We start from the raw sequence: 13516 nt of genomic DNA on the forward strand, positions 1-13516 counted from the left end.
TGCTCAGCTTTAAAAGGTTCCATGCACAAAAGTCTACATAAAATAGGAAGGATTCATGAAATACCCTTCACTCCTGCCATAGTCCCCAAGAATCAGGCTAGAGCCTGCATCCACCTGAGGGAATTTTCTCAAGCAAATAGATTCTTTTTTCTCAGTGAGCAGAGCAATCACGTACCTAAAAGAGCACACAGTATTTATAAAGCAGCATTTCTCTCCAAAGGTATCATACATGCTATAGAACATGACCAAAATATGTATAAATAAAAGCAGGTACCAAAAGATCGAACCTCTTTGGTCTGTTTACTCTGCATATCAGGTAGTGCAATTGCAGATAGCTGAGGCCCTAAAATTTCGAAACCACCTGTGATCTCTGGCATCTATTTAAAGACACACAGGGCTTCATTTTCAGCACAGCTGCCTGGCACTCAGGACAGGCTTCTCATTAAGAATCCTCAAAGGAGAGCAGTCTACAGTCATTGTCCACTTTGGAAAAGTAAGACCCCTTTTTTCTTTCTATACCTGACTTATGGCAGTTTCTTTCTTGCTGAACACTTCTTTATAAACACACATGCGGCAGCAGCCGACTTTTTTTTGTATCTGTGTGTAGAGAGTAGTTAAAGTTGAGTCTTTCAAAATATAAAGTACTTCAATAAAGCATTCATATCGGCGGCATCATTCAAACGTAGAGGTGCAGGGATCCGATTTTTAATCCTCTTTTTGCCACTGCAGCACAAAGTGCTTAAGTGATTTACTGAGAATCACATGCAAGATTATATACTCATCTTTTCATTAGTCAAAGTTGATTTCATGAGCCATTTCTCAGTAGCATAATTTAAAAGTGTACTTTAAAAAAGTTGGAGATTAAACATTTTCACACTTTTGGTTACTGACCATTTTGTAATCTAGGTAACGAAATGAACAGTGACAAGCCCTCAGACCCTGAGACTAGTGTATAACAGTGAGCAAGATGTGTGTATTATCAGTTATGTATTTATTTCAAAGTAGTCAAAATTGACAAAAAATGGGCTGGAAGTATAAGGAGAAAGATAAAGTATTTATGGAAATCAAAGGAAAAGATTATGGATTTGGAACCCAGCAACCTCCTAGTCTGTCTTTATTCTTGAGCCTGTGATTCTGAGGAGAAAAAGCAATAGCTTTGTGCCTGAGTTTCCCTGCCCATACTGAGAGCCTAGTGGCACGCAGCACTGTTATTTCACAAGAATAGCTCTGCCTTGAAGATATTCACTGTCTTCATCAAACTTGCTGGCTCTGTCTACTGGCAGGAGGATTTCCTATTCTATCATTCACTCGCACAAGCTTGAGGAAAGCAAAGCCTCCTTCCTCACTCACCTGCCTGTGGGGTGTCAGAACTCCATCCTGCTCTGCTCCATCTGATCCAGCAGAAAGAAAAGCAGGGGAAGTCCAAGTGTCCTGCCTGCCCCAGGCTTCCCAATCCCTGTGACATGGTGCTGTGCCACCACCCCAGCCTGACCAGTGCCCTTCCCTGGAGCAGGGGCTCCTTGCGGGGGCCAGGGCCATAGGAAGATTGGGGAAGCTCTCAGCTTCTCAGCTGCTCTGTGCTACCTCCGAGCCCATAGGTGTGGAGGAGCTGTGCTCACACAGGATTTTGCCTGCACTGTCTCTCGGACAATTTGAGCTACCACTGACACTTGAAATACGCCATATTAGCCACTACATCATGCTAACACTTCTCAGAGATTCTGCGTGGCTACTAGCATTTTTTTTTCCATCCATAAATGCAGTGAATAGGAGCCATGCCAGGCCTTCGCTTTCCCCTTGCTCCCACACTCATACTTTCCCACTCAGCAACATTTCACCTTCCAAAACAAAAGCCACACAAAGGCACTTCCCTGTTGCAACTTGGGTATTCTGGCAAATCATCTTTAGGTCCCTGCATCTAACACATGAAGAACCAAGACACAGATACTTTGAGGAGATATGTGTAAGCCTTTGGCTGGAAAAGGAAGGGGCCATGCAGTACAAGATTTAACACCATCCTGTCCTTATCCCACTGGCCAACACAAGCCTACAATCCTCGTAGTCCCCAACATGCACTGAGTGATTCCACGATAGAGGTGCAGCTCAGCCACTGGCAGCTGTTGTCTGAGCCTGCTTGAGCTGGAAGTCCAGGATGCGTGTCAGCCTGAGAGGCTGCCTTAAGGTAGCACTAAGCTGGCCCAGAAGCACTGGTACCAGGAGAAGATAGCAGGTAATTCTAATACACGTTCTTTTTAATAATTTAATTAGCTTTAACTTAATAATTCTTTTTGCCTATTTTGCAATAATGCAAGGCAGGCATTAATTCACTATCCAAACCACTGAACAATGGGCTGAGTTATTCCATTCCCAGCTGGAAGATTCTGCTATGCACAGATTGCTGCTACAGATATTCATCAGATTTTAAGCTCAGTTTCTGTGGTTTCATGTGCCCTTTTCAAAACCAAAGGTTTTTCATAGAAGTAGAAGCTGACAGCACAGATAAGGCAGCTCAGTCCAGGCTCCTCTGTGGGCATCCCAGCACCATAGCTGGAGACCAGGAGGCTGTCTTTGGGCAGCCCTCCCTGTCCAGCCAGGAGGGCAGCATAGCCTGAGGCAGAATATCAGATGGGGAACAGAGGGGGCGAGAAGAGAAGAGGAGAGGAGGGGGGGGGGGGGAAGTCAGTCTTTGCACAGTTATTCACAAGGGCTGTCTATTACAGCAGCTCAGGGCTTCAAGGACTCTGTTTTCTGCCATTCCTTTGAATCTCTTGGGCAGAGATCTCTGATCACTAATTACCTGCTGAATTTTAAGAGAACAGGAAAACGTCTGCCTGAAATATCAAGTTGCTTTGCATTTTGTGTTTCTTTTTTTTTTTCTAGTTTCTTTTTGCAGGTCACTCATTGTGTGACATACTAGCTGTGTCCAAGCGCAGGGGATACTAGGTTTCCACAGTTTGCTTGCATTAGATAGCAAGAAAAAATCCTATCTCATTATCAATGTATCCAGTGCTTTGCTATGTCTTCTCCTTTAGTGACATTCCAGGGCAATAATTTTCACGATGTTTCAGCTTTGAAACAGCCATTTTCTAACTTAAAATGAAGCAATAAAAGGAAACACTTTCCTCATATGCAGCGTAACATAAGATAAACTTTCCTATGGTTGCTGTAGACAAGCAAACTCGCAAGGTTTTTAGGCTAAACCTACAGTGCAAACCAGACATCTGTTTCAAGTTGTGTCAGATCACAGGAAGGATAGCCCACAGCTTGGTTTACTCCAGACTAATTTAGGAAATCAGGACTCTCCCCATGGATTAGTCACTAACTCTTGGGCAACGACAGACCAGACAGATTTGTCTCTGCAACTTGGTGGTTTTCCCCTGTAAAGCAAGGGTGATGACTCTTCCCCCTGTCAGAAGGCAACTGGGGTTAGAGGACCTAGCCTCAATACAAGCCATAAGCTAAACCTCTCAGCATCTCTGTGGTCCAGATTTCCAAAGACTGTTAGAGTCTACTAGGAAAGAAAAGAATACAAAAAAAGTAAAGGAAAAGTACAGAAGGGTGTAAAGACAGCTTTGAAGTACAGCCCAGGACTGGAGATCAGGAAATGAGGGCTGTAATTGCAGTTGGGTATCAGTTTCCTTCTTTACCTCAAAAAAGTCCACAGTATGGGGCAGTCGTTCTCACTCCCTCAGAAAACAGGCAGGACTAACACTCACCTCAGCAGAAAAACAGAAAAGATGTTAAATAGAAGGGGCTACAGAAAAAACACCCAACCCTGCATTTTTTAACACAGAGGCAAAGATAAAGCCTTGCAAGTGTGCCTGAAATGATGGTTATTTCTTCTAGATGAGCAGGGAAGACTGAACTATGTCTAGTTTTGTTTCTTAAGGAAATTGCCCTTTCTTATGCCTGAGGGCTGCCTGGGTTCCTTACGAAAAAGGCCAGTTTCCAGTAAATCCAATAGAGAAGAGGCACCAGGTTCACGAGGAGGGGAGGTCTGGTGGAGGGAAAAGATCCTGCAAGCGCCCTGTGGTGGGACGAGTGCACAGCTCCTTAGCTGCCAGAGGAAGCCTACACAGGAAGGCAAAGCAGAGGTAAGGTGGCACTGCTACAGAGGGAGTGTATTTAGCTCCAGGCAGGGACAGCTTTGCTTCAAGCTGCATACTGTTAAGGACCCCGGCCGTAACACGGCACACAGCCAGCACAAGTATAAAACTTGGACCTCAGGTCTTGCAGGCCTTTGCCCTGATAAGACTTCCCGTTACAGAGGCTGCCCTGGCTTGTCCGTAACAACCAAATGTGTCAGAACAGGTTAATTGACATCTCACTGCAACTTTAACGCTATTAGTCAACATTAAGCAAAGGATTAAATTTTCTTCCTTCCTGAGATAAGCTGCAAGATAGGCATCAGGGCTGCTCTGAGAAAACACAGCCTCTCGATAGGGTAAAATAAACCTGTTTGTTCCAGTTAGAAAAGGTTTGCAAGCTGAACTCAGGGGCCAAGTTATTACAGGAACTGCTGCATCTTGAAGACCATTGCAAAGGGTTTAGGTTTTGGTATTTGCTAGGCATACCTTGAGTGTTTGGCCATTATAAATCTCTTCTTGTTTAGGAAAGAAATCTGATTTTGCATCATACCATGCTTATCTTTTAGCTAAAGTGGGGGCAGGACCTGAATATGCTGGTGTTTGCAGACAGCAATGGTGCAGTACAGCCAGTCTCTTAGCTTCACAATGAAGAAAATGAGATACAATTGTGAAATCGTTGCCTAACAATGATAAGGACAACCACTGCAATCCGCTTCCCTGCCTCTTCTTGGCCAATGTCCCATTTCGTACATGTTGCTGGATATATAGAGAGGGCAATGGCACGACGATTAAAATACAAGCCACACAATAGAAGACAAATTATTTACCTCCATCTGATCTCCTTTTTCACCATAGAAAAGTAACTTAGTTTTTGTAATTCATTTTCTCCTTTTCTGATTATATTTGCCATACTTCTGACACCCTTCAAGTTCTCTTGAGGAATGGGGCTTTGTAAATTGGGATAGGAGGAAGGAACTGGAGAGATTTCTATCTTTAAAATAAAGCCCCAGCAGGTGCATTAAAAGCAGTGCTGCTGGCAACTTTTACTGGGCCTTTGCTCTGCATAAGAATAAGGTTTTTCCTTTCCTTTTTTCAAATCAAGATGGCCACCCCCTTCCATCCTTCTTGGCAGGAATTCCCTGTGGTGCCACAAACACCTTGCAATGTGCAGCGTCAGTTCCTGACTCCAGCCATCCCAAGTAAAGCCCAGCCCACCACAAGGCCAAAGAAATTTGGTTCAGTCTTTCATGCCCAGGAAGGAACGGTGGATATGTATAAATCCTCAGTCTTCAAAATTCATGTCTTTCAGTCATGGCAAGCCCACACACCCAGGAAAAGTCACTGTTTCAAATATCATCAAGAGGGATGCAATGACCACTTCTTTCCATGATAGGAAAAGCCAGTGGTAAATCCTTTAATGTATTAAGTGATACATAAGTACTAATATCATAAATTATCAAGTGTTGGTACTTTCAATGCGATATTAAGATTTCTACAAATTCTACAAGAATGCCATATTCAACAGCCATCACATTGCATTGCTTGCTGGTCAACTGCAGAATAAGCTAATAGTTCTGGCAAAAAAAATTTACATGAGTTACCTTACAGAGCCCTGGTCGCTGAACTGTAGCTCCCTTGAACACTGTTCAGTATTACAGATGGCCAGAACCAAACTCTATCTGATGTCCTTATAAACCTCAAGCAGGTCATCTAACAGAGATTTCAGTGCTTTGCCAACTCAGAAGTAAAACAGAGAGAAGAGTAAAGTTAATGTGCTTGAATTTAAATTCACTGCTGGAAGGTGTACCACTGATGTACTATCAAAATGAGATTTCAATTTACAGAAGAAATAACATGCAATTCACAAAGCATTTGCTGCTTCTGTAGAAACTTAAATAGTCTTTTGTCCTAATGTCTTGGAATTTCTGAAGGGTAATGTCAATAGCTTCCAGTTCATCTTAACTCCTGGTGCTTCCAAATGTATTTAATAAAAGTGAGCAGTATATATTCATCAACAAAAGGGAATATTCTGAACATTAATCTGAGAGAACAGGGACTACTGGGGTAAACCATGTCACCCACAGGAATCTCATGTGTAGCACAGCTCAATAAAACACCAACATTTGGTCTTAACTTCCCATAGACACAAATGCATAACTGAGGAGAGATCTAAAAGAGTGAATAATGCCCCCATAAAGGTATGGCTTTGGGGGCAATATATTTAAAATTAATGGCCACTTGATACATTTTTCGTGGCTCTCAGCCCATGAGCTGGAGGTTTCAAAGACAGGGATCAATCCTGATTTGGCCCTGGGTATCACTTCTGACAACCTAGACAAGTCTACACAGTCCAGATTACCCTTAAGGAAGCATATTGTCTGTGTTCTAGCACTCTACAGCAATCACTTTCTGCACCTTAAAAATAAACAAAACAAACAAACCACTTTTTGATGTTGACGAATAGTACTTTATGTATGATCAAAAAAAGGACACCCACAGACGAAAAAGATTTTGAAGTATTTTCACATACTTTGATCAAAATGCCAACAAGATGAATAAATCAAAACTGTTTTAAAACATCTTTTTAGGTACACTGGAGAAAAGTTACTGGCATCACAACAGCACCCTCTAGTGTTCATGTCATGGGTGTTCACCAGCATTTTCTGCATAAACATCAATATTTGGTCTCTGGGTTCAACTTCACTGTTCCTAGAGTGGTTGGTCCCCCAGCTTTCCACGCAGTTCCTTGGCCACGCCTGCCAAAGGCTGGTGGAGAGGGGCTATGACTGCTGGTTGCTGTGCACTCATCACATCCCAGGGGCCAGGCCTTGGCACGGGCAGGAGCCATTACGGACCGGTGAGAGCTCAGCAGCATTAGCTCCCCTTTTCCCTCATCCAGTACAGATTAGCGCGTCTTTACACTCACTCCTGAGGAAAGCGTTGGAGGAACAGCCAGTATGCGATCTCTTGCCATTACTGCTCTTGGAGGCCCTTGTAAGAGCAAAGTGGTGGGTCTCTGTGGACTACCCTCTATTCTGCCCTTGGGCCAGCAGGACAGTCTGTTCAAATTGCCAAATGGGTGTCCAAGCTTACTGCAGAAACACAGCAGTTACCCACCCCTTGAGAAAACTGTGTTTGAGGTTTTGGGAAGGGGCTCCAATGAGGCATTCCCTTTCCCATACCTCTCCTACCTCACAGGGAGAGGGTTTACTTTGCAAGTGCTTGCCAGGCATTCAAGCGTCTCACACGGGTGGTGCTAAGGGCTACATGATGGTGAACTCTTTTGAGGCTAGAGCCTCAGTGATGGTTTTAATCGAAAGGGCTCACCGTAAGGACAGGATATTAGCACCAGCTTATGGGCAAAATGAGACATATAATTAAAGAGACAAGTCTGGGAAAAGGTGAAAGATGAAGAAAGAAAAGGTCAGCAGTTTATATAAGTTTTACAGTAGGCAACTTCTGGGTAAAACTGTCAGTGTCAGTACTAACAATGACTAAACAAAAAGCTACAATTATTAAAGGTCCTCATGCTGTGTTAACAGTACCTGCAGTGCAGTACAATACCTCCCAAATGACGGAAATAGGAAGCAGCACAAAAGCAGAGATTTTTTTTTTTTATAGTTCAGTGGAAGAGAAACAAGAGACTGCTCCCACAAGTTTAAAATAATGTACTAGTAGAGATGCAGCCTCTAAAGCAACCACTGGCATTCACAACAGGATAGGTGCTTAAGTCCAGGTCCATAAACTGGCTAAAAATTCATCTGATGCAGAAGCAAATATGAAAACAGATATAGGCAAGATTAGGTAAGTAAAACAGGGTGGGTGAGATACTATACTTTATACCAAGAAGGTTAAGTATGACATAGAACAACTTCCTGAGCTCCTGAAGTCAGGGACTAAGTTCAGCTGCAATGTCCACCCTTCTCCATGTCAGTTCCTGCAGCTGCAGGCAAAGCCCAGGAAGAATTAACATAGCCTCAAGCACTACACGCGCACCTTCCACAGACATTAGCAATAACCGAGTTCCTCCCCTTACGCTGCAATGTATTATCATCTGTGTCTGGGAAGCATGGATATGAGTTCCTACTATGTCAGTCAGCACAAAGTACCAGGCAATGGTGAATTGTCTGCCCACGAGTCCAGCCACACTCAGAGCATAAATGCTAATTTCATCTAATGATCAGAGCTGCAGTAGGGGGAGGGCAAGAGGCCACTATGTCAAGTAAATTGTTTCTGCTATGCTGGCTTTAATCTAATAATCTAAGATGTGGGTGCATGAAATTCCATAAGGTGCTTTAGTCCATTTTTAAATACAGATGGACCTTTTAACAACTGGCTCTCCTAATTCTGAATCCTTTACACATGGTTTCTCAGAACGCCTCAAATATAGCTAGGCCTTAGACTAACATAAAAGCTACTTCAATGACAGTCTTACTATTTTTGTCCTATTACCATCTGATAGCCCAATCAGATGAGACAAAGAACCAAAACTCCCAAAACGCACTGGAATCGAAGCAACAAGTTTCCTACTTCACAATACCTCTGCTCTAAGGCAGTCAGACATACATGTTACACATCAGAAAACAAAGCCAATCAGACGCCAAGGCAGAAACACAAAATGGTATTTCTAGCCTTTTTTCTACATGGGAACCCACAGAAGCACAATGAGTCTATCAGGACCCCAAGACTGTCACCCACATAGACAACAGACACATCAACATAGCTGAAGGAGTTACCTTAGTCTCCGTCAGCTCCTCCTCCTGCTTATCCCTGCCAGTCAGAAGCACCTTTATGTTATCCGAACTGGATTTCAGCTAAATAGCTTCCACCTCTCTCTTGTCCTGCAAAACATGGAGGGAACAGGAAGATGATACAAAATCTTACAGAGAGTATCTCTGATTTGTTAGATTAGGCTTTTTTGTGAGACTGCTCAGTTTTTCACACTACCAAACTTAAAAGAATACTGTACCAGTAACAAGCCGTTTACCAAGTTCATTCACATATCTGATTTCATTAACATATAAATCATGACAATTCACTATAAATTCATGAATGAGCCACTGACTTAAGACATCATTCATTATCATAAAGCTATTTTTTGCCTACATAATTGGCTCTGACTATACTCTTGACAGAAAGGAAGCAGAAGCAGACTGTCCTGGGAAGCAATAAATGGCAGAGGCCAAGGGGCTTACTGGCAGTTCCAGCACAGCAGAATATAGTAGGTTCTCTCTGTAACAAGAGCCACTGCCACTCTGGAAGCTTAGAACAGGAAATTCAACTTCAGCAACAGCTTTGACTAGTAGAAATATTTGTGGCCTCAACAATCTAACTTCCACCAGCACTGCGTAAAGCAATAGAAGAATTTCTTTTCCCCAGTGAGCCTAACTTATGATGAAAAAAACAAAGTGAATTTTATATAAAGACATGTAGACATCAACCTGCTCTTCTTAAGCATCAATATAGCAGCTGCAGAGCTGTTCACCAGTTTTGCAGTTTGGGTTATTAATTGTATGAATGCTCAAACATCATAACCAAAAGACAGTACTTAAATTAGACAGCAGAGAAGTTCAGGAGATACTGAAACAAGAGACAACCATTTACCACAAGTACAGACACTACCTAAAGCAACTGACTGGAGAGAACCATTCTTTCTCTTCTGCTTCTACATGAAATAAAGCAAAAAACTCTTTCCTTCCCCGCTTTGTATCACAACAGCACCTTAACTGCTCAACTGTGATCTACCAATATATAAAAGGAGACCATCTGCCTCAAATAATTTACCTTCTTTCCATATCCTCTCAGGTTTGGATGCTGGTACTTCAACATCCATATCTTACCAAAGAATAAAGGCACAAGTCATCTGTATTACAGGTATTTTATAAATTCATGTGGCTTACATAAAAAAACAAAGCCTACTCCAGCCAAGTTTCAGAAACAAAATGGAAGGAAAATGCTGGCTTCCCAGTACCCATGCCTGGAGAGTGGTTAGCTAATTCCCTACAGCTGATCTGATCTTGCCCTGAAAAATTCTGTAGATGAAATAAGTGATTGGTCACCCTTCCTTACAGCTTCCACCGATGCAGTGTTTTGGGCCTTCCAGTTAGGGCTATGTCTCTCATTTCTTTTGACAGTGCTGTCTATTTTGAAAGCCAAGCAGTAGCAAGTATTTAAGGCCTTTTGTCAGTGAAAAGCAGATTATGGAGAATTCAGTTCAGCTCACATTTCATGTGGTTTGTTTACATATGAATTGCTGCCCTGGAACAGAGGTGGTCAAACGCTATCAGGCCTCCTTCCTCCATCTCATCCAATAGCAACATCTGTTGCCCACATACAATTCAGCCTCAAAAAATTGCTGGTAATTGGATCTCAAGGCAGAAACCAAATCCTCCTGCTTCTCACCATAAATTCCTATTTCAAGGGTCTTGTCTAACTAAGCACAGCTGTGATGGAGGCTGAACTCTGTTGCTGTTCGTACAAAAATAATTTGGATGATATATATGCATTATGTGGTGGCATCTACCATAACAATATTATATATTACATTCCCTTAGTCATTTCTCTTCAGGTTTTCCTGTCTCTGCATCACTCCCTCTTAATTGAGTTACTGGGAAAAACGTTGAATCTCCTCAGCATTTTCCTAGTTCTTCCACTATGAAGAAAACTTCTGGAGTTTTAAAATATATATATATATATTTTTATTGATCCATTGTCTTCTTCGTAGGTTCCCTCCTATAGACACAATCATATCTCCAGAGAGCACTGACAGCATAAGAGAAATTGTGAGACCCTGTGTAATTTTGCAGCTGGTAATACAGAAGTGCACATCCACCCCAGGGGTATTTGTTAAAATACTAGTGAAAAAAATTCTCACTCGCTGGACGTGGTAGGCATGAGAGAGCTATCAACTTTGTCCTCCCTGTTCTGGAGCTGCAGGAGACAATTCTATGATTCAGCAGGGTCCCACAGTGTTTCCAAATACTCCTCAGAACTTCCATAGCTTGGAGCAGTTTCTAGGCATTTAATGTTTAACAATCCCTGCACTTCATAGGGTACCTTGGTGTGGTTGCAATTTTACTTATGCTTAAACAGACTAGCTGATGACCAACTTAAGGACAGTGAAGGAGTCAGATTAGATAAAGTCTCAAAAATATTCACAGCACCAGATCCTTAGTCCCAAAATGATGCTAATTATATTTGCCCGTGTCAAAGCATTTGTGCTAGTGTGACTCTCCAATCTGTATTCTGACGTTACTACTGAAACTGAACTGAAACCTTATGAATGCATGGAACAACTTCCCCTGCCTTCCATTTTTTCCCTTATTGAAGGAAAGAACATGACTTAAACGCAAGTGTATTCCCAGCCCAAATCCCTGAAGATTATGTAAAAGAACTTCTATCGCTGACATAAAAATAAACAACTTCAGAAGCATACTGGTGGTTCGCAGGCTAAATCACTTGGTACTGTGTGTGCAGTATCAGGTGAAAAAGAACATTCAATAATGGATGAGCAAAATAGCTGGGAAAAGGCTGAAATATTCATAAAGTCAGAGTTTTGGTATCTAAAATTGGAGTTGAACACTTTTCCTGAAGTCCTATCAGACATCATCAAAAGAACTATAAATGTGGAAAAAAAATCTTATGCTTTGAGCCTATAAAGAGATCTTTTACAGGGAATTTATGTTACCCAGAAGAAAAGGAGGAAAAAAGGGTACAGAAATGGAGAAATTCCGGCTAATCTGTGTATTAACTTCACCTAAGTGAAACAGAAACACTCCTGGTTACAAAGGAAAGGTAGTACTCATTCTTGAAGATACTCTTCAAATGAATGTAAGAAACATTAGGAACTTTTAATTTTTTTTTTCATGGTCTAAATAGGAAAATATAGTGAAAACATTGCTTTCCTGTTAAAGAGCAGAAGCTTAAACTCCCTAGTCTGTATTTTTGTTTGGGAGGGTTGCTTATTTAAGCTTTTTAAGATGAACTGAAGTTAAAAAAAAAAAAAAAAAAAAAAAAAAAAAAAAAAAAAAAAGTAAGACACTTCCACAGACCTACTGTAAAGATAGCTTTGCTCTAGCATTAGAGCTCACGTACTTGCTGTTCAACCCCTACTTGCTGTCAAAGAAATAACTGCAATGCTTTCTTTAAAACCCCAGGAAAACTTACTTAAGGGTGCTTATCTGAGCAGATTCAAACAGGAGTATAGGGTTCCAGAGAGATGCATCACATATGTACAAACAGCCTGCAAGCCACATAGCCTGAGAAAGTGTTGAGAGCTCAGAAATAAACAGAAAAGGTTAAAAGAGAATACTAGCATTTTCCACTCAAACTAAAAAAAACCAGATCTTCAAACTGAAATGGATAAAAACATGATTCACAGTCTTTGTTTTCTTTTAGCTGAGATTTGAGATCATCTTCATTTAATTTCATGTGATTTTCATTTTGCATTCCTTCTATAGGGGTATTGACAACTATTCCAGCTTCATTTTCAGTGATGGTCACCACTGGAATCCTATGCATTAATTCAACACTGCAAATCAGAACACTGTATAAATGTGTACACAGGATGGTAACTGCAAAAATGTTTAAGAGTTCAAGTATTTCTTGTGGTTCATCACTAATCTATTAGAAAGTCTAATGCTGGAAGCTACATTTGCCCTGTTTCCCTCTAGCGTCAAAATCTGTAGTCTGTAGTATGTATGAAGGATCCGTATTTTCATTGTCAGAATAAATAAGTATACATCTTCAAATACAGAGGCCTGCCACCCCCACCCTATTGCTCTGAAGAACACATTTGCAAGCCATAACTGATCACACCAAAGCAGACATCAGCATGCTTTTCAGAGAAAGAAAACATTAAGCTCATAGCATGTGCAACATCTTAAATGAAAGTAAGCGAACCTAGTGATTAAAGAAAGGAAAACAGTGGAAAAACATCCTCCCATATACACATAAACATCATTTGCGATAATCCCTATGTCTTATATCACAATTGCTTCCTAAAAGGATATTGAGATGAAGTCAGAGAACATTTATGATGTTTATATGAAGCTGTCAAGTAGAGGCCATCCTAAACTGATGTCCAGTCATCATTCCACATTTGGCCAGAGCTTTTCATGGCTTTAGCTGTATCTTGTGACATCTTGTGCTAAGCACAAACATGCAGACATCAGCATTTCAACCCCTAGATCCTGCAGAATTATGGTAAAGATCACATACAGATGGTATGTAAGCTCCTCCATTCAGCTGTTCTGGCTAAGTGTCCAGTACTGTTGTCACTAACAGAAAGTAAGACTTGGTTACAGCAGGACTCCCACTAGTTTACATTGTCCAAGGAGCCTTGATTTTTCCAAGGAAAACAGTGGCAATGTCTACATCAAGTGCTGACAGGTGTCTTTCAATCTGGCATATCTTGAAGCATTCCAGAT

The sequence above is a fragment of the Rhea pennata genome, chromosome 10 (assembly GCF_028389875.1).
Source record: "Rhea pennata isolate bPtePen1 chromosome 10, bPtePen1.pri, whole genome shotgun sequence".
In the NCBI taxonomy this organism is placed as follows: domain Eukaryota; kingdom Metazoa; phylum Chordata; class Aves; order Rheiformes; family Rheidae; genus Rhea; species Rhea pennata.